The 20246-nt window shown below is 52.7% G+C and overlaps 1 protein-coding gene across 1 annotated transcript in view; it reads right to left on the reverse strand.

Annotated features, from left to right (window-relative positions):
* CTXN1 (cortexin 1) overlaps positions 1-18178 on the reverse strand; it is a 36334-nt gene extending 18156 nt beyond the window's left edge. The window contains exon 1 of the mRNA XM_067312747.1: positions 17988-18178. The gene's annotated coding sequence lies outside the window, so the exon portion shown is untranslated. The remainder of the gene's footprint in view (positions 1-17987) is intronic.
* Between the last annotated feature and the right edge of the window lie 2068 nt (positions 18179-20246).

Below are 20246 nucleotides of genomic sequence, written 5' to 3' on the forward strand. Positions count from 1 at the left end.
GAAAACACATCACCAAGGTGGGCCCTTTGTTCGCCTCAGCCACACTCTGTGCCAGGGAGTTATTTACTGTGAGAATTGTCACAGGCCCTTGGGACCCGATAACTGTCAGGACCATCATACTAGGAGCTCTCTGCAGCCAGCAGAGACAATCCTGCTGGAAGACCACCCAGGCCGTGAGACAAACACCCAGAGCTTGGCTCAACCGTTGGATCAGGGATGCTGAGCTCTGACATCCAGCAAAAAACAGGCCTGTTTTTAAGCAGCTCTCACAAAACATCTCTCAGTGTCACCCCTGCAAGCAGACAAGCCCTGAGGAAATGGGGCTCGCATGAAAGGCTTGGTTACCACTGTGTTGCAGACCAGAGAGGGAGCATGCTTGCCCTGCGTTAATTAGTGTGAATCATTAAATAAAATGTCCCCTTCCTGACTTCAGCATGTGTAAGTGAAATAGCTCTATCAAAGAAGCCTTGTCAGGAGGCAAGATGTGTCTTTCTGCTGGGATTATGTAGCTGTGGAATTATCCCTCGCATTTGACAAGATCAATTAATTACTTCAAAGTCATTTGCAGTAATAAATTAACTTCTCTTCTTTCCTCCCTGTTGAGCCAGAGTGTAGCTGCTGAGTAAATAGAAGCTTCTGGGCAGACACACAGCACCCAGCTTGTGACTCCAACGGCCAGAATCTGAGCCAGTTGAAGGGTGAAGTTTGCTCCCTGGAGGTCTCTGCTGGAGCCTCTCTGCTCACAGCTCAGTAAGCCTAGTCTCATGCTGTAGGTGTGCAATTGCAGTCTAGACATACAGGAATCTGGGCTCTTTGTGACCGAAGTCCTGGGGCTCCCTGTCCCCTGTCCCTCACTGTCACAGCCCTGCATGAGAACATGCTCTCCACCACCACCTTGAACTGTCTTCTTCAAAATGCAGAAGACGATGCCTTGCAGCCAAATTCATTCATGCCAGTGGGATTGGCCTCCCTGTTTCTACTCAGGCACCAGAGAAAATGCTCAGCACCAGTAAAAGCAGCACAAAGAGCTGTCCCAAGGAGCAGGGAAGTGACTGGGAGTTTGTGTTGGGCTAGGGTGTGAACACTGGGATGGAAGATGGAAGAGTCAGTGCAAGCCTTATGAGCCCTTATCTGTAAAAGTTTGTGCAGATCCAAAACCTGTTTTCAAACAGGCTTGGGTGCAAGGGAGAAGGGTTGTGAGGGTCATCAGTGGGACAGGAAGTTTTATGATAGGAAACCAGAAGAGCTCAACTTGTTCAGCCTAGTGAAACAGCAGCAGAGAGGAACATGACTGCTCTCTAATAAAACACTAGAGGATAAAGAGCAAAAAGCATAAAGTGCTGTTTAATGTAAAGACCAGCAACAGCTCAGAGGAAAAGGCCAGCTTCACAAGGCCCTTGCTGCCACATCTCCCACTGTGAAAAGAGGAAACCCTAGCAGGGCTTGTCATAACCTCACTGGCATAACAGGGACCCTTCAGCATCCCACAGACTTCCAGAAAGAGGGGTGAGAAACTCCCTGGTGAGACCAAAATGAGCGACATGGGGCCTTATGAACTGCAGTTTTCAGAAGGCAAAAGGCTAATCTGTAACAGGTTTCATAGCATGAGTCTAAATTCTGAACAGCCAAACCACGACTCAAGGCACACTGCCCCCCCCCTTGCTTTTCCCCACCCCACTAGCCCTGTAGACCCATTTAGAGCATCTGCAGCAGGCAGCGCATTTGGATGTTCCTACCTTGAGCTAATTCCCCACTATCCAGTTCCAATGTTTCAGACCAATCTGCACTCCAAACACTTGTCAGCAAACCTAAGGCATTCGGGAGCATAAAACAGATGCTGACAACTTAGCTGACAGTGTTGTAGCAGTGAAACTGCAAATGTAGATGTTCACAGGGGAAAAGAAACCACCCTGGTTCTGTTCCAGGGCTGGATATACGAAGCACTAGGAAAATCACCTTGTCCGGAAAAAGTCATGTGTCTCCCAAGGGTCTGCTGGTACTACAGCAGAATTGTATTCTACGATGGCTGCACCTCTGCTGGGACCATGTAGCTGCACATGTAAGTGCGGGGTGGGTCAGTACGAGACACACCAGCCCTGACTAAGGATGCCAGAGCAGCAGGACTGCAAACACAGCAGCAAACTGCTGGCCCAGTGCTGGCTCCCACAAACCCTGCCCCACCCTCCACCCCCTCCGGGTTTTCAGCTCTCTTCCCATGTGGCAGGTGAAGGAGGGCAACGAATATCCTGCTCCCTGGCCCCATGGGCGAGTTGCTGCTATGCATGCGCCATATGGGCAGCGAAGTGGCTTGGCCAGTAGCCAGCATGCAGAAAATGAGAAGCAGATGTAACCTCAGTAGAACGGGAACCAGGGGACACAATTAGAATGAATATCTCAATAATTAAACCCCCTAATGAGTATGCTGTCAGGGAAGGTCTCTGCCGCTACACTGCAGGTGAGGAACTGATGCGATATTCTCACCACGGAGAGAGCTGAACTTTGCTTGCTGTGCTCCCAGAAGCTCTCTAAAGCAATTCCCTTGGCAGACCTTCTAAGACATGGGCTTACAGTGCAGGGCTCAGCCCTTCGGGTTACAACCCCAGCTGACCTACAGTAGTGGTAGCTCTTGGGAGGAGAGGGAGAGATAGTTCCATCTCAAAGGAGCGCCTTGAACACAAGAGCAAGAACAGTGCATAACCAAGGGACTATGGGGAGACTGGCTCCCCCACAGCAGCAATAAGATGTTCCCTCAGGTGGCCCTTTTTGAGCAGGGGAGGCTATAAGGACAAGGGGGAGGTGAGGCCAGATTCAGTGAACTTAGCAGATGAATGCATCCCAAGACAGGAGCAGAGCTAGGTTCTGCTCAGACCATGTCAGTCTGGCAAGAGAAGAGGAAACCCACCAAAAGAGGAAGCTATTCTCAGAAAGGCAGAAGCCAGGGCTCTCTGGAACCTGCCCAGAATCCCATCCATGCTGTTTCCTGATTTTTCAGGTCTTTCAGTCAAGAAGTACCTGCCAGTTCTCAACATTTCCTCATACTTCTTGTGGTGCTGGAAGTCTCACAATGAGCCTCTGCCTCTGGAGTTATAGAATGATGTCTTTCTTCAAAAGACAGCATCAGCTCTAACACTGCAGCTAGAAATATGACACAAAGCTCAAACAGTCCACACACAAGCACTCAGTAGATTGGTTTTTTTATATCCTTATTTTCAAGTGAATGTCATGAAGTTGAAGTGCTTAACCTGCCCTGAGGTAATTCCTCTTTGTAGTAGATATTTAAGAATAGAAAGATGTGTTTTATTCTTGATGGAGAACTGACTATGACCTTTGGTTACTGATTAATATCCTTAAAAACTGCACCTGTGCTTAGCCTGAGCTTATCTAGCTTCATTTTTCAGCCATTGGGTCTAGTTACACCTTTGCTTGGTAGAACAATGTGCAGAATTAACACCTTGTGTCTAAAACACCTCAGGTTATCTTGCAAAAGCCTGGGTGACTTCACCAACTGGGCTAGGTCTTGGTGAAATGCAGGCAGGAAGGATTCATCTTTGACAGTCTCCCGTAATGTCCTGGTAGACAAACTGAGGCAATGTAGGCTGGACAGTGGACTGTGAGGTGGGTGAAAATTACATGGACTGTCAAACTCAAGGTCAATTGTTTAAAGTTGAAGGGGCAGATGATTGCAAGTGGTGTTCTTCATGGGGCGGTACTGGGGCTGCTGTGCCCTCAGAACATCAAAAACATTCCTGTGTTCAGAACCAGGACTGTGCACGCAGTTTGTAAATGATGAGGACTTCATTGCAGAAACACCAACATATGAGTGATTTTATCTCTTAAAGGAGACCCGACTCCCCAGCAACTTAGTTCCAAGGGGCAGCAGTCCGTAAGACTAACCTGGTTATCACTTTCAACACAGTCTCCAAGAACTCTGACAACCAGTGAAAGCCTCCAGAAACGCCACTGCTGTGGGACAATGCACAACATCATTGTGATGAGGACCAACTTTCCTGCCCTTTTCAGAATTCACAGGCACTTCCTTGCTGCTGAGAGTCCAAGAGGGCGGAAAGCAAACTGTCTTATGCAAAAACTGCTTGCACACAGCACTTAAAAGACAGTCATTATCTCAGAGCTCTGATTATCACTTAATGTAAGGAAATGACACAGCCAAACAGAAGCTGGCAGGCTAATATTAGTAATTATTTGATTCCTTTGCTAAACTGGAACCTCAGCCAGCTCAAAGCCCCTTCCAGGCCCCTTTTTGAGCTACAGGTACCCATATTCTCCACTGTAAACCACTCTCTGAATCTGGGAGGGGATGTAAGGACAGGGCAAGAGTACATCTGGGGATAGGGCTGCTGTCCTGGGATCTGAAATATGTTTCAGCCTGATGGTAGATAAACATTTCCACATGTAGATTCCCTGAATGAAACACTCCCATTGTTAACAGGAACAAAACATTTCATTTCAGCACTAAGCATTTCAATAAAATGTCTAAAGCAGACCCCTGTCATCTTAATTAACATTTGAAACTGACTGTTTTCATTTAGAAATGAAAACAGCATTTTTTCTCAATATGAACATTTTCCCATGGAAAATAGCGACCAAAATGCCAGCTTCCACCAGTTACACTAACAAGAAAGGCAGCCTGGACAGAGAGCTCGGCTGCAGACACCCAATCTCCTGCCATGCTCCTTTGAGTCTGCCTTGCCACACATCTAACTGCACCGCAAGTTCTTTGGAACTGGGACTGTTGCTTGCAACAGGCATGAGCAAACCCCATCACATCAGTGCCAGTCTCAGCTGGGGCCACCGGACAGGCTTGTTCTGGAGTCCAGGGTGAACTCACCTTCACCATGGAAGTCCTGGGTTGTTTGAGGTCAGCCGGGTGATTCTGAGTGGGGCACAGAGCAGATGGACATGCTGGTACCACGTCACCTCATGGCCCATCACCAGGCTGGCAACGGTTGCACATGACACACCCGGTCCTGGGAACATGATAAACGGCTGCCTATGGAGTAGTAAGGCGTTGGGCTGGAGGTCATCGCCCCAAAGGCTACCACTTGCTTGAAAAAGTCTACGCTCGCGTCTCAAAGGGAGCAAAGGCCACCTTTTCCCACAGAGTGGGAACATATGTGAATCACAGACCTCAGAGAGGGGACACAGCAGGTTTGCCCTGCAGAGTCCCAGCCTTGCTTTGGCCTTGTGAATGTGGCCTGTCTCCCTCCCAGTCTTGAAAGCTATGAGTGAATCATTTGAAGAGGCTGTGTATTGAACTGACACTGAGTAAGGATGCGTGACTAGGAACGTGTGACTCCTTAGGAATATTTAATGACAAGTCAAGAGAAGCAAGACCTGTGAATATCCCTTAAATTCCCCTCAGAAGAGCCGAAAAAAACAATTGTTATTTCTTGGGATTTGCATACATTCCCTTTTCCACACACACACATATATTCCCTTTTCCAAATACCCAGATCCTCCCTCAAAGTCATGTGCACACTCCACCCCCCGCCCCCAATGTACACACACGCATACACACACACACACACACACACACACACACACACACACACACTGACTACGCCTGCACAGACTTCTCCTTTACCCCTTGGACAGCCCAGACCCAAGCACCACTGGTCTGCATTCAGATCTCTCATCTGATCCAGCCGTCCTGGATCTTTTCTTTCTGAGAGTCTTTCGGAAGACTGGACCCTCCAGCCCCTGGGTTGTTACATCTAATTCACCTTCTGATGCCTCTGCACAATGTAAAATCTCCCATCGTGTCTCACTGCCTCCTGAGGGATCTTTCCCATCAAATCCAGATCTAACGGGGAGGGAAATGACCTTCTGCCCTCTTTGTTACTCCCGACTTGGAAACATCTTCTTGGGTGCTGTGTACCACTTTCTCTCCTGGACACAGCAAGCCCTGCCCTGGTGCTGTGCACTACACACAGTCCAAGACCTATGCAGCATGTAAGTGCGGGTGCAGCAAAGGCTGGCACTCAGGGCACCTTCCGCACGGAAATGCAAGGAGGAACATGGGGAACAAAGCCAGGCACTCGCCACAGAGACTCTCCATAGGTACCCTGTGCTGCTTAATTTTTCTGGAATTAGCATTTTCCTTATGTTTTTAATGGCCATTAAATGACGGTGGGGAACATGCCTTCCATCAGCACAAATATAGGGACAAAAGTTTGCAAAATAACTGCTGAAAGAGGGTATGACTGTTTATGCATTATGCAAACAATACACAGAAATGCTGACTAATTCTTATAAGATGGCATGTAATTGTATTATGTTTAATTAGCAATTAAATGACTTGGTAATTTCTTGTATTTAAATAGTAATATAAGTACAAACAATGCAAAGCAAATCAGGTCTTTAACATTTAATTACCAGGCATTCCTATGAATTATTTAGTGACTGGGCAAATATACCGTTTGAAAGAAAAACATGGGTGCTATTAGGAGATTTTAAATCACCTCTTGGACTGGATTGCTGCCCTACCCGGCACTGTGCATGTGGAATGGTGCGCATGACGGTGCCTGGGTATTTCTGTGGATGGTGGAGCCAATTCTTCCAGAAGAACCACACAGCCTGCCTGTAAACGTGCACGTACTAGATTACCTGCCCCACAGCCTGCCCTCCAACAGGGTTACACTGAGCTCAGCTTCCTTGTTGTCTTGCACCTGTGTGGATCTGGACAGCATCATGTGTGCAGCTAGCACCATCAATTACACAAGCTACCCTAGAGCTATCTGAAATGGAGAGGCAATTTTCAGGAAGGTTTTAAATGAGGAATGTTCTGGACTCGTGGAAGCGTAGGGACCTCTGGAAACCATCTGGCCCCAGGACTGAAATAAGTCCAAGGATGCTCAGACCAGTCAGTTGCTTTGTTAAAACACAGATGAAGGGCATTTTGCCAGAACTCCTTTTTTGCTGGTCTGTATCTCACTCATACCTAACCTAAATCTCATTATCTCCAAGCTAAACTGATCACTTCTCATGCTGTCCCAGCAGATGCAAAGAACAATTGATCACTTTATAATGCTTTTGTGTGTCGGGAAGAGCTCACTCCCCTCCTTTGCTGATCTAACTCAGCTCGTTCTTTCAGCCCTCCTTGTCCTTCCTAACTCTCTCAAGTGTTGCTGCTTCCTCCAGTGAGGTGGGAGCCGTGTTGAGAACATGTGTGGCTTTGCGGAGAGCTCACAGAGGGATACGTCTTGGGCTGGGGAACCACAGGCAGCCAGCAGAAGCTCTGCTAGACCTTCCTGCTCCCACCCTTCAACATGACTTCCCAAATTAGATGCAGAGCATATTGCTGGGGTCTACACCAGTGTGAGACAGCCAAGAAAAGCCTCCCATCCCATACGAGCCTATGCAGAGCCTGCCTGGTGGAAGGAAGGCTGGCTCTGCTCTGCCTGGGATACAGCCAGGCTGGGCTGGATTGTGCTGCCCTGTGCAGGAGGAGAGATGATTTGTATTCAGGTCAGTCGGAGGGGGAACTGGAGCCTGGCAGAGTCTGTCCTGGGGCTGAAATTGAATCATTTCTAGACAAGTCTCCTGCTTATATAGTAGCATCCTCACCAAACCTGAGTGCCTGCCAGGCAATGTGGTCGTCAGCAGCTCCAATTTCAGAGGAAAATGGATAATATTAACCACATACAGAGGCAGACTTAAATTAATGCATTTTTGCTCGAGTAGTACCCTCAGCCCTGTCCATAGATGCGTGTCTCCACATTGGCAAACATCTGCCTGAGGACTTGAATTATTTAAGCCAGGCTGGCAAGGTAGCCCATGCTTTGCCCCAAGCTACTCCACATATCTGATTCAGCGCTGGCAACATATGAAACCATCGCCTTTTGCTGCTGCCGACTTCCCGCCCACCAGTAGGCAGGACAGTGGCTTAACGCCCACGCAGGTGAGGAAACAGGGAGGAATTGCACAAACTGCCTTTCCTAGCAAGGACTGTGCCTTCTCACACCTTATTCGAGGCAACAGCAAAACAAGGGCTGTGACAGAGCCAGCTCCTGGGGAGTTTCTGTAACTCCTGTGCTCAGTGACAAGGAACCTGGGACTGGAAGGGACCCAAGAGCCAGACAGTCTGGCCTGATGCAATCAAAGGTTGTACAAATCCTTCCAGAAACACATCATGCTCTGTCAAACACATCTCAGCCTCTTTTCCCCAAGGCTGTTCCAAAACCTGATGGTTTGATGGACTGGTTTCCAGCTAGAAGATACTCATGTCCAGGATGTGATACTTGCTCTTCTGTCAACACCAGACTTCACCTGCCATCCTGGCTTATACCCCTGCCCATTTTACATGGGGGTCAGACCCTCCCCCCCCCCCCTTGCATCCAGTAAAGAGAAGTTGACAAACTGAAAAGAGTTCAGTGGGGGGGCCAGCGAGACAACTACGGTCTAGAGAACACGAGATATGAGAAGAGAGGAAAAGGAAACTGGATTTGTTCAGCCTAGAAAAAGCTACTAACAGTTTACCACTCTGGAAAGACAGAGAACAGGCTTTTCTCAAAAGTGTGCAGTGACACGAGGCAACAGACACAAGTTGCAGAAAGGGAAAATTCTTCATCAAGAGAATAGTACAGCTCTGAGACAGGGTCCAGAGAAATGAGGAATCTCGACTGGGCAAGGTGCTGAGCAACCTGATCCCACTTTGAAGCCATCCCTGCTCTGATCAGGAGGTTGGATTAGAGACTTCAGAGGTCCCTCCCAACCTGTAACTTTCTATGAAATGCCACCACTTTCCCCTGGAGACAGAGCAGAGATGCACGATTGAACCCAGGACTCCTGGTATTAAATTCACAAAGTTCCTGCTGTCCAAATGAGAAGTCAAGGACTAATGCTGGCTCACAGACCTGACCAGTTATTCCAACAGGGACAGTTCTGTTTTCAACCCAGCTCCTGCTAAACCCAGAGAGGACAAGAGGAGTTGAAAGGCATAGCCAGGAAAGGGCAGGTCTGGAGGGGGCACAGGGGGGCAAATTGCATAGCCAGGCTATACCTAGAGAGAGGCAAATCGAGGGAATAGCATCCAAAAAGATGAGAGCTTCCTTTGCCAGGGGACTGACACTACTTTCAAACCCAGTCTCCCCATACAGTAATAAATCTGAAGGAAAAATGAAGTTTTCAAATGCCAGACTGGGCTAATTGCTCTCATCAAGTGTGATCAAAGGAAGAATAGCAAACACCCTGCCTTTGTAAGTTGAATGCTCCAGGATTTATCTCTCCCCAGAGGGAGGAAGCGGGAGACAGAGAGGGGAAAACTGAAGTTACAGACAACCTTGCTGGAATCAGTCTGCCTAAGGCACCTGCCCTGGCCTCTCCCACAAAGCACCACAACAGTTAACAGATCTGTGAATTTTGGGGGCAAGGGCTGCCCAGTCAAACTTCAGCCCCCTGGGAGGCTCTTAACTGGAAGAACATTCCTCCAAATCTTTGCAGGCTAATGCATGACTTTGCAGGACCCTGCAGAGGAGCTGAGGAGCTCAAGCAGGCAACAATAGCAGTCCCAGAACAGAGCTCTTGTGCAGCAGTGTCAAAACATCTCCCGTCAGCTGAAATAGGCTGATAAAAATGCAGATCGATTCCAGGGCCAGGTCTCCAGCTCGTGTAAATCGATGCTGTTCCCATGACTGGAGCAGTTGCTACTTACTCAGACTGATGTTATCTAACATCAACACCAGGAAACACAAAGCCGCAGGAAGCCAGGGTTTCCTATTTCTGCTCTCCTCAGGGAAGGTGCAAATCAAAACTCGTTTCCATCACAGTTCCCAGCATCTGAGGCACTCCTCCATCCCAAACTAGATTTCAACAAGCAGCAAACTAGCCATGTAGACTCAAGAACTGGGAGTTACCGGTGGATTGAGGTGGCTGCTCTGGGATGGTCGAACCTCCTGTGTCTAACAAGCAGCTCCAGTGCCTGCTCCAGGGCTGTGCTGGAAGGGGGCTGATGGAGAGCATGCAAGAGGAACAGAGCCAGAGGCAACCATGAAGACACAGGCCTGCAAGGATGCTTGGCCAAGCACTCCTGGGCTGATGACTCTCTAGGGCTCGCGAAGGAATATTTTGTAATCCACTGACTAGAGCCAGCTCTGGTGTTCAGCACAGGGCAAGGCTGCCCGATCCCTCCCTGTATTCAGGAGTACAAAAGATAGCCCTGATGTTTGGTGCTGCCTGTTATATTCATTTGCTGTTGGCAAGTATTTTAGTGCAGATGAACCCTTGTGATCTAGAGGCACTGAAAGATTGCCTTCAGACCAGGAAGAGTTCACTAATTTCCAGAGATTCAGCTATTCTTTTACCCCCTGCTAAGGGCAGCCTTGTGACTGAGTCACTCCCCACCCCCTAGACCTGCTAGGAGCATATATAGAGAACCTCTTCACTTCTGCTGGAGGAGAGGTGCTCTGTAGGGAGGCCAGGTAAACACTTTCTCTCATGCTTGCCCTTGCCCACTGCACAGCCACTGCAAGGTCGTGCTCTGCTTCTTCCCTGCCGCAGGTACATCGACTTCAGTGACATGGTGCCCATGTTCAAGCAGAGAGGCCCGGTGGCCCTCTGCCAATGGGCAAGGGGAGGACGGCTTGGCTGGTTGCTGTGGGAAGGAGGTCTGAGGCAAGCAGTACATATCCTGCATGTGGATCAGCGTTGCTCGATTCCAGCACGAGGGAAGCAAGTTGGAGGCTGCTCCAGGCGGAGGGAGGGAAAAATGGGGGGAGAAGGAGAATGCAATAAAAGGGAAGACCTTGAAACAGGAAAGGAAAAGTTACCCTGCATTGCTCACCCTCCTGGACCTTAATCCCTTCATTAGTACGCAAGCCTAATAATACAATTAAAGACAAGCTCTCCCAAATCTGCAATGCAGACTGTCTGCGCCAGCAAAGGGTCCCATGAATTCATCTCTGCATTTACCAGTATCTTCCGAGTCGAGAAGTATTTCCCATGTGGTGCAGCTCTATGGGGCTGTCTCCAGGAAGCTGCCCCTCGCAATCAGGGATTGAGCGCTGTGGAGAGCCCCCTGCACTGAGGATGCTCAGACTGGCTGAGCTACAACAGGTCTCTGGGGCAAGCAAGGCTGGAGTTCACTGCACACAAGCAGCAGGAGCAAGGGCACAGGCAATGCAGAAGGAGTCACCAATGCCAGGAGAGAGCATGTTGTGGGAATGGGCCAGGAGAAACGAAGGAGGTCATGAGGACAGGGCAGACAGGAGATGAGCGGGCTGCCTCATCTCTGCCTGCATCCTCCATCTTCCCCAGTGGAACCTTGCACTGTTGCTGGGACTCTAAACACCGCTCCAACACAAACAGTAAAAAGCAGCATATCACAGCAAAGGACTAGCTCTTTGGGGCAGCCCCATGCAGCCTTGCGAACCCAGTGACACTGCAAGATCTGGCACAATTTGCTGGAAGATTTATCCCATCCTGAAGCTAGCACCCTTTACTCTTGTCTAAGTACCTTCCCACAGTCCCTGCTCCTTGCTGGGGCGGAATTGTTTCACACACCCCCTTACAAAACCATCACACATTCAGCAAGCACGACTCCCAGTAACTTAGGCAACAGCCTTCCTCGGCTGAGGGCCAACTGTGCCAACAACTCTGCCACTTCCAGAATTTGTACAAAACACCAGCAATCTCTAGGCTCTTGCCCTGCCCAAAGTGTGCAAGCCCCCCCCCGTCCCTCCCAGCTGCCCACCAGCTCCATGGGCACAGCTGGCTAAGCCTATTTATGTTGGCAGGGGCTAGAAACAAGGCATTGCTGGGTATTTGCAGACCCTAGGCAGTGCTGAGATTGAGAGTCTGCAGCAACAAGTGTGGTTCTGTATTCACCCCCACATACAAGCAGAGAGCAGCACGAACCAGACCTGTGACGTATGAATGAGACTGCAGGAAAAGGAGAGATACAGCAAGATCTGAAAGACAGTGAAGAGTGCCGTGGACTTCCCAGTTTTCACCTTAACACCATGAGCGCTGCTAGAGCCAGCATCACCCCAAGATCCCATACCCTGTGGTCAGAGCCTTCATCCTGCAGCCCCTGGCGTGGTCCATGCAGGAGCTCAGCGGCACAGCAAAGCTTTGGACAGTGAGGAGTGGCTCACTGCCTCTGCACATACTGCTGAGCTGTGTGCGACCACGCATGTACGCACTGCCACAAACACTTCTGCATGTCTTCATGGGCATGCACATCTGTCTGTGTGCCTTGCCTGCCTCTGCTCATATGCGCACTGAAGAACAATGAACGTCTCCACTTCTCCCCGAAGGCTGAGTGTTTATCCATTTATTACTGCTGTTCTTGGCCTATCACTTTCTGGTTTATTATCCCCTTGGATTTATTTCTTTATTTTATTTAATGCACTGAAGAATTGATATGCTCAGAGCATCGGCACGTAGAGATGCTTTCAGAGCCACCTTGCCAGCTCACTGTGCTGGCTGCAGTGGCAGGTCTGGTTTGCTGTTGCTGCCTGGAGCAGGCAGCTGGGGTAGGAGAGCTGCTGTGATGGGGACAGGCGGTCATTGCCATGAGAAACAGCTCCATCCAGCCACCCACCCTCAGTGACAGGGGGGCAGGGATGATGCCTCTTGTGGAGGCAGTCAGGCACCACGGAGATGAGGACTGTGAGGCATATAACCTATGGCGAGAAACACCTCCAGTCTCCTTGCTTAGAGAAACAGCTTGCGAAGTAACTGCTCTTTGCAGAGGCCCAGAGGCTCAGAGATGAAACAGAGGCAGTTAGCCTGAGTTTACAAACCAAAGCTGATATCACCACCTCTTGGGAAGAAAATCAGGCAGGCAGGTCCCACAGGTTCTACAGGTGAGTGAAATAAGTCATCACGAGATCTCTTACAGCATTAAGTCCGATGTCTCCATGGGTCGCCAGAGAGCTGTGCTCACTTCTGTGGCTTCACCGCTCCCTTCCTGAGGAAGCAGTGACATCTGCCAGGTGGAAAGGACACACCTGGGGAAGATATGTGATGCTTTTGCGTGGGACATGGAAAGGGGATACACAGCAAAAAGTAGCTGCTTGGAGGAGAGCCTGGCCCTGCAAAGATGCCCAGCACCAGGCTCCTACATACCTCCCCACGCCGTGCGGTGGAGCGTGGCTCTCACTCTCAGTCCACTGCTGAACTCGGATCAGTTTGGGAGGATCTTACGTTAAGCAGAGGAGGACTGCCTCAGACTCAGACATACCAGGAGTCATGTGGATCCCCAACCTCCCGCCCCCCACCCCGCCAACTCTTGCACCACGAAAAAACCAGAACAACTGCAGAGACAGGCTGAGGCAAGGCTTAGCCCTTTATGGCAACTGCAGGACGGTAAAGCAGAAGGTGTGGGCTCCCTTGGCCCGTGCTTCTGGCACAGACAACAGTCAACCTGCTGCTTCTGACAGCTCCCATGAACTGTAAAAGCTGGTGCTTTAGGAGCAGTACTGTCTCCAGGTAGTAGGAGTATCAGCTCTCATAGCGAAAGGGAAGATTTCACGCTTGGGGAGAAAAGTGTGATCCCAGCAGCCTCACGCAGCAGGCCCTGCTTGGACTGCTTCTGTGCACAAAAAGATTTTTAAGCCCATCTCAGGATTTCTAGACTTGTGATATTTGATCCCTGGGTTTGGTCATATTGCAACCCCAACTCCCATCAGCACCCACAGTCTCTACCTTCCCATGGTGGTCTCTTTGTGAGCTGGGATGGACAATGTGGTCAACCTAATGGAGGCGTGTGTCCCCTCACCAGCAACCTGCCAACCAGTGTCCCCATGCATGGTGTCCAGAACCAAAGTTCAGAAGGCACCACAAGACTAACACAGCCAGCCCAGGACTGCCAGCTCTGACTCTTCATGTGTCCAGATCCTTGCTGTCCTACCCCGTTCCCCCACACACCACAGAGGAAAAGTTCCTCCAGGCAAAGGGCTCTGACCACATGGAGCCACACATCATGGAGCACATTATGGCAAGAAAAGCTGACAACAATGTGATGCAGCCAGAGCCAGAGCCTGCTTGTCCCCCAGGAGATGAGCACAGCCTGCAAGCCCATATCCAGGAACCCTAGCCCTGATCAAAGGCTAGTCCTGCCAGGTGTTGGTCAGGACGCATGAACTGCCACAGAGGCAAGGTCCATGGTGAGGGGCAGGTGCTAGGACACCCACAGCCCTGCCCATGGAGCAAGTCACTCTCAGGTATGGGATTAGGAATATGGACCTGGAAGGGGTCCCTAGCCACCTGCTACCAAGCCTTGTAATCCCTCCTGGAAACTGCACGCTTCAGGCATAAACCAGCCTGCGCCTCCCCAACAACCGCTCTGACTGGAGGCTGCTCCAGAATCTCACTGAAGAACCTGACTATGGGGCAAGCAGCGTGGCTGCAAGACAGACATGGAGAGGGAGGCTGGCAGCTCCAGAATCTCTGGATCCTAGAGATACGGTGACTGCTGACAAGGGTCCAGGTGCTTTAGCAGATGGGGCTGAGCAGGCAGAAAAGAGCCAAGTCTGGACCTAGCCCTCACCCTGCTGCTAGTCTGCTCCTGAATGCAAGGTGCAGCACAGAGAGGAGGGGAGGCAGAGAGCCCGGATTACAGGGCTGTGGGAAAAGCAGCAAATCCATGGGGAAGGAGCATGTTTCAGCTTTAGTAGGGGAAGCGCAAAGAAGAATTGGCCCGATGTCAACATGCAGCAAAGGATCAAAGCGGACAACAAACATGCCTGAAGCTCAGCAAAGCTCTCTGCTTCAATGTCAGTTAAATGGCAACCAGCCGAGCAGGGAAGAACACCAGACAGCAGCTCTAGGAGCCACAGCACAGGCTGGAAGGAGATGACCAGTCAGTTGGGGTGGGACAGGCGAAGACAGAGAAGGGTTGTGCCAGCCCCAGGTGTTCATTGCTTTCTTGGCACACACAGACCCTGAGACCTGCCCAAGGATTTGGTCTGCTTCTCTCCACAGTGCAATCAAAAGGACCTCAGGGCAAAGGTGGGCAGCAGGTCTGAGACTGACCTTTGTCCCGAAAAGAGCCCGCAGGCTTGAGAGCCATGAGCAGGGCACTGTGGATAGGAAGAGATCCCAGCACAGCACCAGGAGACCTGGGGACAGCCTGGCCAGGGGAGATCAGGGATGTGGATCCCTGGAGGCTCAGCCATTTCAGACCCAAGTGACAGGTCAGGTTACCACAGCTCCTTCCTGGCAGGCAGCAGCTCCTTACACACGTTCTCCTGCCACAGGCCGCTCGATAGCCTCCCCAGACTGCTCTCTGGATGCCTGTGCTGAACAGTCCTTGGGCCAAGTGGTTCTGTCTCCTGGCCCCATGCCCCCAGAGCAGCCAGGCCCCTGCCACCCATCTGACAGCCCTCTTCATTTGTCTTCATGCCTTTAACGCTTTAGTTAAATGAAGCAGCTTTGCACTCAAAGCTGGAAGGAAACAACCTAATGGCCATTAAGTTTCCCTTCAGAATATTAGATTACAGATCCATCAATTTTACTTTGCAGGAATATTTGCAGTAAAATCAGAGCAGCTCCTGGGTGCCTGACAGCCCAACAACATTTTCTTCCTAGGAGCAGCTGTTCCGAAAAAACATCGACTCAGGATTTACTGACAGCTGGCAACATGAAGTAGTTCAAAGCCATGAGACAAAGGATGCCACCCATTTCTGTCACCCATTTCAGCTTCCATGTGGCTTCAGCCACAAAGCCAATAGCATAGGCCTGCTGCTATGCCCCTCTGGCTTTCCAGCATCTGCCCACAGCCTGCTGTTATTCCAGCCCTCTCCTCCCCATGCCCACCAAGGAAGCCCTGATCTCTGGTGTGCAACCCACTCCATCCTGTCCAAGGACTGGGAAGACTTTCCCAGAAGTTCTGCAAACAGCACAGCAGAGCTGGTCAAGCACTGGAAAAACAAACATCTTCCTCTGGCAGAACCCCAGCGAGGAAGGCAGTGAGACTTGCCTGCACTGCCCTGTCAAGGCCACCTTCAACAGGTGAACGACAGGCTGATGAGCACAGCACCAGCCACTGCCAGGCTGACCAGGACTGGAGAGCTGGTTAGCAGGCAGGCGGCAAGGCAGGGGTTGAACATCGCCAGAGCAGTACCACACTGCTTGCAGGCAGACCTGCAGGTTGGCTGGTTTATCAAAAAAAATGTGCTTACAGATAGCCAAGTCAGCCCTGGCTCTCCCTTCCCATCCCTGAACCAGAGTCATGGGGAGCAGTCCTGAGCACATGTCCCGCAGGGCTAGGGCTCAGGGAAGAGCACAGCCCTGCCCAGCAGCTTGCATTTTTCCTGCCAGCTAGGAACAAGCCAAGACTGAGCTGCTGAAGGCAAGACCAGAGGTATAACACAACGGAACCTACTTCCATCTAATCCATCTACCAGGACAACCTGGTGGCAGCCAGGGCTGCACACATCTTCCTCACCACCCAGCCACTGTTTCCAGTCCCGTGTACTAACCTCACCACAGCACTGCCAGAACCAGTCATGAAGTAAAGCGAGATGATGTTTGCAACCATGCCACCTCCCAGATGCAGGATCAGCAGGATCTCAGTGATATTAACAGCAAGGACCACTACCAGGCTGCTTTTTCATCCTGCAGTGTCTTGCCCACCTAGCCCCAAACTGGATGTTTCTGGGACAAGTTCCTGCTGGGTGCAATGCTCAGTTCTGGTTCTGGTTCAGCGCAGTTCAAGATTTGTGCCCCAAACTGACAGATATTGAACTGGGCAAAGTGATCAGCTGCTAGGCCTTGGGCACCTTGTTACAGCATCACAGCCCGTGTTTGGGTTCACAAGGCGCTTGCAATGCACAGGGAGGAGACCTGTCAAGCAGGCAGAACTAAAGCCATTCTTTCCCAAATACTGCAAACAGGTCTGCTCTGCCATCCTAAGGAGGTAAAAGCTTTTGGGCAGACTTACTGGAAATAATAACAGCTGGGAGTATGCAGCACTTCTCCAGGAATGGTAGAAAGTTGAGGCTGGGAGTCAAGTGCTGGGAAGCCTGCAGCTATCAGAGATCCACCCTTGCCATTGCTTACAGCAGCTTTTACCCCCCCCCCCCCATTTGACATGAGACTCTGCACCAAAAATTGCCTGTGGCAAGTCCAGTCTTCCCAGGAGTTGGGAGAGCCGAATTCCACCTGCCATAAGCAGGGCTCACCGACACTTTCCGCTGGAGAGTTCCCACAGCTCTGACTCTTCCCATGGGGGCTGAGGTTTAAACTTCAGCAGCTCCTTCGTGGGGATGGCTTTGCTGTTTGGCTTGTTCCTTTGCTCTACGGCTCTGTGCAGTTCTCCCCTGCTCCCACACAAACCCACAGCTCCAGAGGGAGAAACCAACCCAATTTAATTCAAAAGTTTCTCAAATTCATGCAGGCTTTCCAGACACGGAGGGCAGGCATTTTCTAAGGCCCTTCGGTACAAGGGGCTCTTTCACAGACCCCTGTCGCTTCCCCCTGTCAGAACTCTAAAACCCTCAGTTCTTCAGCAGCTGCAGAAATTCCCTGTTTTCATTTCTTCCTCCCCAAAATGCCCATCCTGGTTTTCCGATTTAGCAGCGATGTTTCTTCCGAGCTCCGATTTTTCTTCCAGAGCCGTCACAGCCCCCGGGGAGCGCTGGCACCCCCGAGACCCCCCTCCCCACCTCCTCGGGTCCCCCCTCTGCAGGGCGCCCCGGGGGCGGGCGGTGCCGCCGGGCGAGGCAGGCGGCGGCGGCTCAGCCCGCAGCGGGCAGCGGCGCTCGGGCTCGGCGGAGAGGCCGGATCGCGCCCGCACAGCCCGGCGGGGTGCGGGCACCGAGCGCGATCCCCGCCGCGCCGCGCCGCCCCTGCGGAGCCGCTGCCGGGCGGAGCCCTGCGCAGCCGGGCCGGGCACCGGCGACCCCGCTCCGCCGCCGCCCCGTGCCCGCTCCCCCCCCCCCCGCCCCCCCCGGCGATGCCGCGATCAAACTTTCCGGGACCCCCCCAGCGCCCGCGGCGGCGGCGGCGGCTCCCCCCCGGCTCACCTGAGCTCCGGGCGGCAGGATGGGGCCGCGGCCGCCCGGCGTTTCCCAGAGCCCATCCGGACCAGCCCCGCTCCGGCCGCTCAACGGCGCAGCCTCCCCGGCTCGGGGCAGCAGCGCCCCGGCCCCGGCCCCGGTCCTGGTCCCGGCCCCGGCCCCGGCTCCTCCCGCAGACCAGAGGCGCCGCGGGCGCTTGCGGGGCCGGGGTTTGAATTCGTTCAGCCCTCCCTGATTGGGCTGCGGAGAGCGGGGGGGCCGGGGCCGGGGCGTGGGGAGGCTCCGGGGAGGGGCCTGCGGGTGCGGCGAGGAGGGGGCCGGGGCGCGATGCGGAGCTGCGGGGGATGCGGGAGGGCGTGGGCGTGCGGGGCGATGTGGCACCATGGAGGGCCGTGAGGATGGGGGGGGGGGATGCAGGGGATGTGGTACCACGGCGGGGGGGGGGGGTGCGTGGGGAGGCAGGGGGGTGAGGTACCACGGAGGGCCGTGGGGATACGGAGGGGTGTGGTACCGCGGGTGGTGGGGGGAGGCAGGGGGATAGGGAGGACGTTTTGGCATGGTGTGATAGGAGGACCTTGGGGATACAGGGGAGATGGAGGATGCAAGGAGGAGTGGTGCCACGGCGTGTCAGTGGGGACGAGGTGGCAGGGGTGCTATGGGGATGCAGCGAGTCGCTAAGGGAATTTAGGGAGGTGCGTGGGGGGGATGCAACTGCATGCGGGGCACGGCTAGGGCGATGCAGGTGGCATGGTGCCATGGGGAATGATCATGGGGATGCAGGGCGGCAGGACTGGCCACGGAGGTGCCGAGGGCGTGACGCTGTGGGGATGCACAGGGGTAGGGCTGCAGGGTGGCGTGGTGCCTTGGGGCATTGCTGTGGGGACACAGGGGTGCTGTGGGGGTGCGGGGATTTTGGGAGGGGCGAGCAGTGCTGCAGGAGACTGTGCTTTGGGGATGCAGGAGAATATGGGGGGTGAGGGTGCGCAGGAGGTGGTGCTGTGGAGAGGATGGTGGCCCTGAGGGGAGCAGGGTACCATGGGGAGGGGTGGCTGAGCAAGGCGCACGGTGCATGGGAACCACAGGCACTGTCCCCATGGGTCCCATGGTATCTGTGGAAGCACAGGAGGTGATGTGGCTGCTGGAGGTCAGCAGGAGGGTGCAGGTGGTACCTGTGAGCAGCAGAGGAAGGGGGAGAAGGCACAGCAAAGGGGAGGTTGTGGAAGGGGGACACAGCCTCAAAGTAGGCCAGTCTGCTGGGGCGGTCAGGAGGGATCCAGGCAAAGACTTCACAATAATTTTTCAGTCAGTGTAAGATCCCTGCCAGATCCCAGCACGGGCTTACAGCATTGCTGCTGCTTGTGCTCAGCACCAGCTCTGGAGCTAGGAGCATGCTTTTCTGTCAAAGATTAGCAAAACTCCCCTGTCCTGCGTGGACATCTCTAGGGGACTTTTGGGGCTAACACTGGCTGAAGGCAGGGGCAAGAGTGCAGCAACTGAGCTCCTAGCCCTTGCTAGCTAAGTGCTACCAGCACATGTTCAGACCACCCCTGCAGCCAGGCACAGCTGCTGCTACTGCACCACAGCCGTCCCCTGGCTGGAGCCATCCCTCTCTGCTGTCCTGAGCAATGCACCAGTCCCGAGAGCGGAGCACGGAGAGGGTGACCATGCTTCTGGCTGCTCTGTTCCAGCCCGGAGGGCTTTGAACTCCCAGCCCTGCTGTGCACCCTCCCATCTCCTGTCCCAGCAGCCCCTCAGGCTGGAACATGTCACCAGGGTTTTGCGAATATACCCTTGCACTAGTACAGAACAGATACACAGAGCGATACATATATTAGAGAGCCATTCAAAGCTGTCACTACTGCTAGTGGGCAGGACGGGGGGGGGGGTCACCATAGGTGCTCAGCCCATGCTAGTGAAGCTATGTCCAAAAAAGCTCTACCTATCTCCCCCACACGCTCAAGTTTCTTCTAAAGTTCCCTGTGGTGGGACCCTCAGCCAAAGCACCCAGCAAACTCTCTCAGTAGCACTGGACTTACTGCACTGGCAGCAGTGGATGATGCTCCCGCCTGTGTGCCCCTTCTCCTGGGGATGCCAGCTCTGGGGAACGCGGGGTGGATGTTCCCCCAGCACAGAGTGCCGAGTGTCTGAGCTGTGCACAGGGAAGACCACTGCAACAGACCTGCCATTCTGTGCGTAGCCTGTGCAGTGCTCTTCGTGACACATTGGCTGTGTGCACAGATACTTTCCTGCAGAGTCCTTTTCCCC

Source organism: Apteryx mantelli, chromosome 30, assembly GCF_036417845.1.
Source record: "Apteryx mantelli isolate bAptMan1 chromosome 30, bAptMan1.hap1, whole genome shotgun sequence".
Lineage (NCBI taxonomy): Eukaryota > Metazoa > Chordata > Aves > Apterygiformes > Apterygidae > Apteryx > Apteryx mantelli.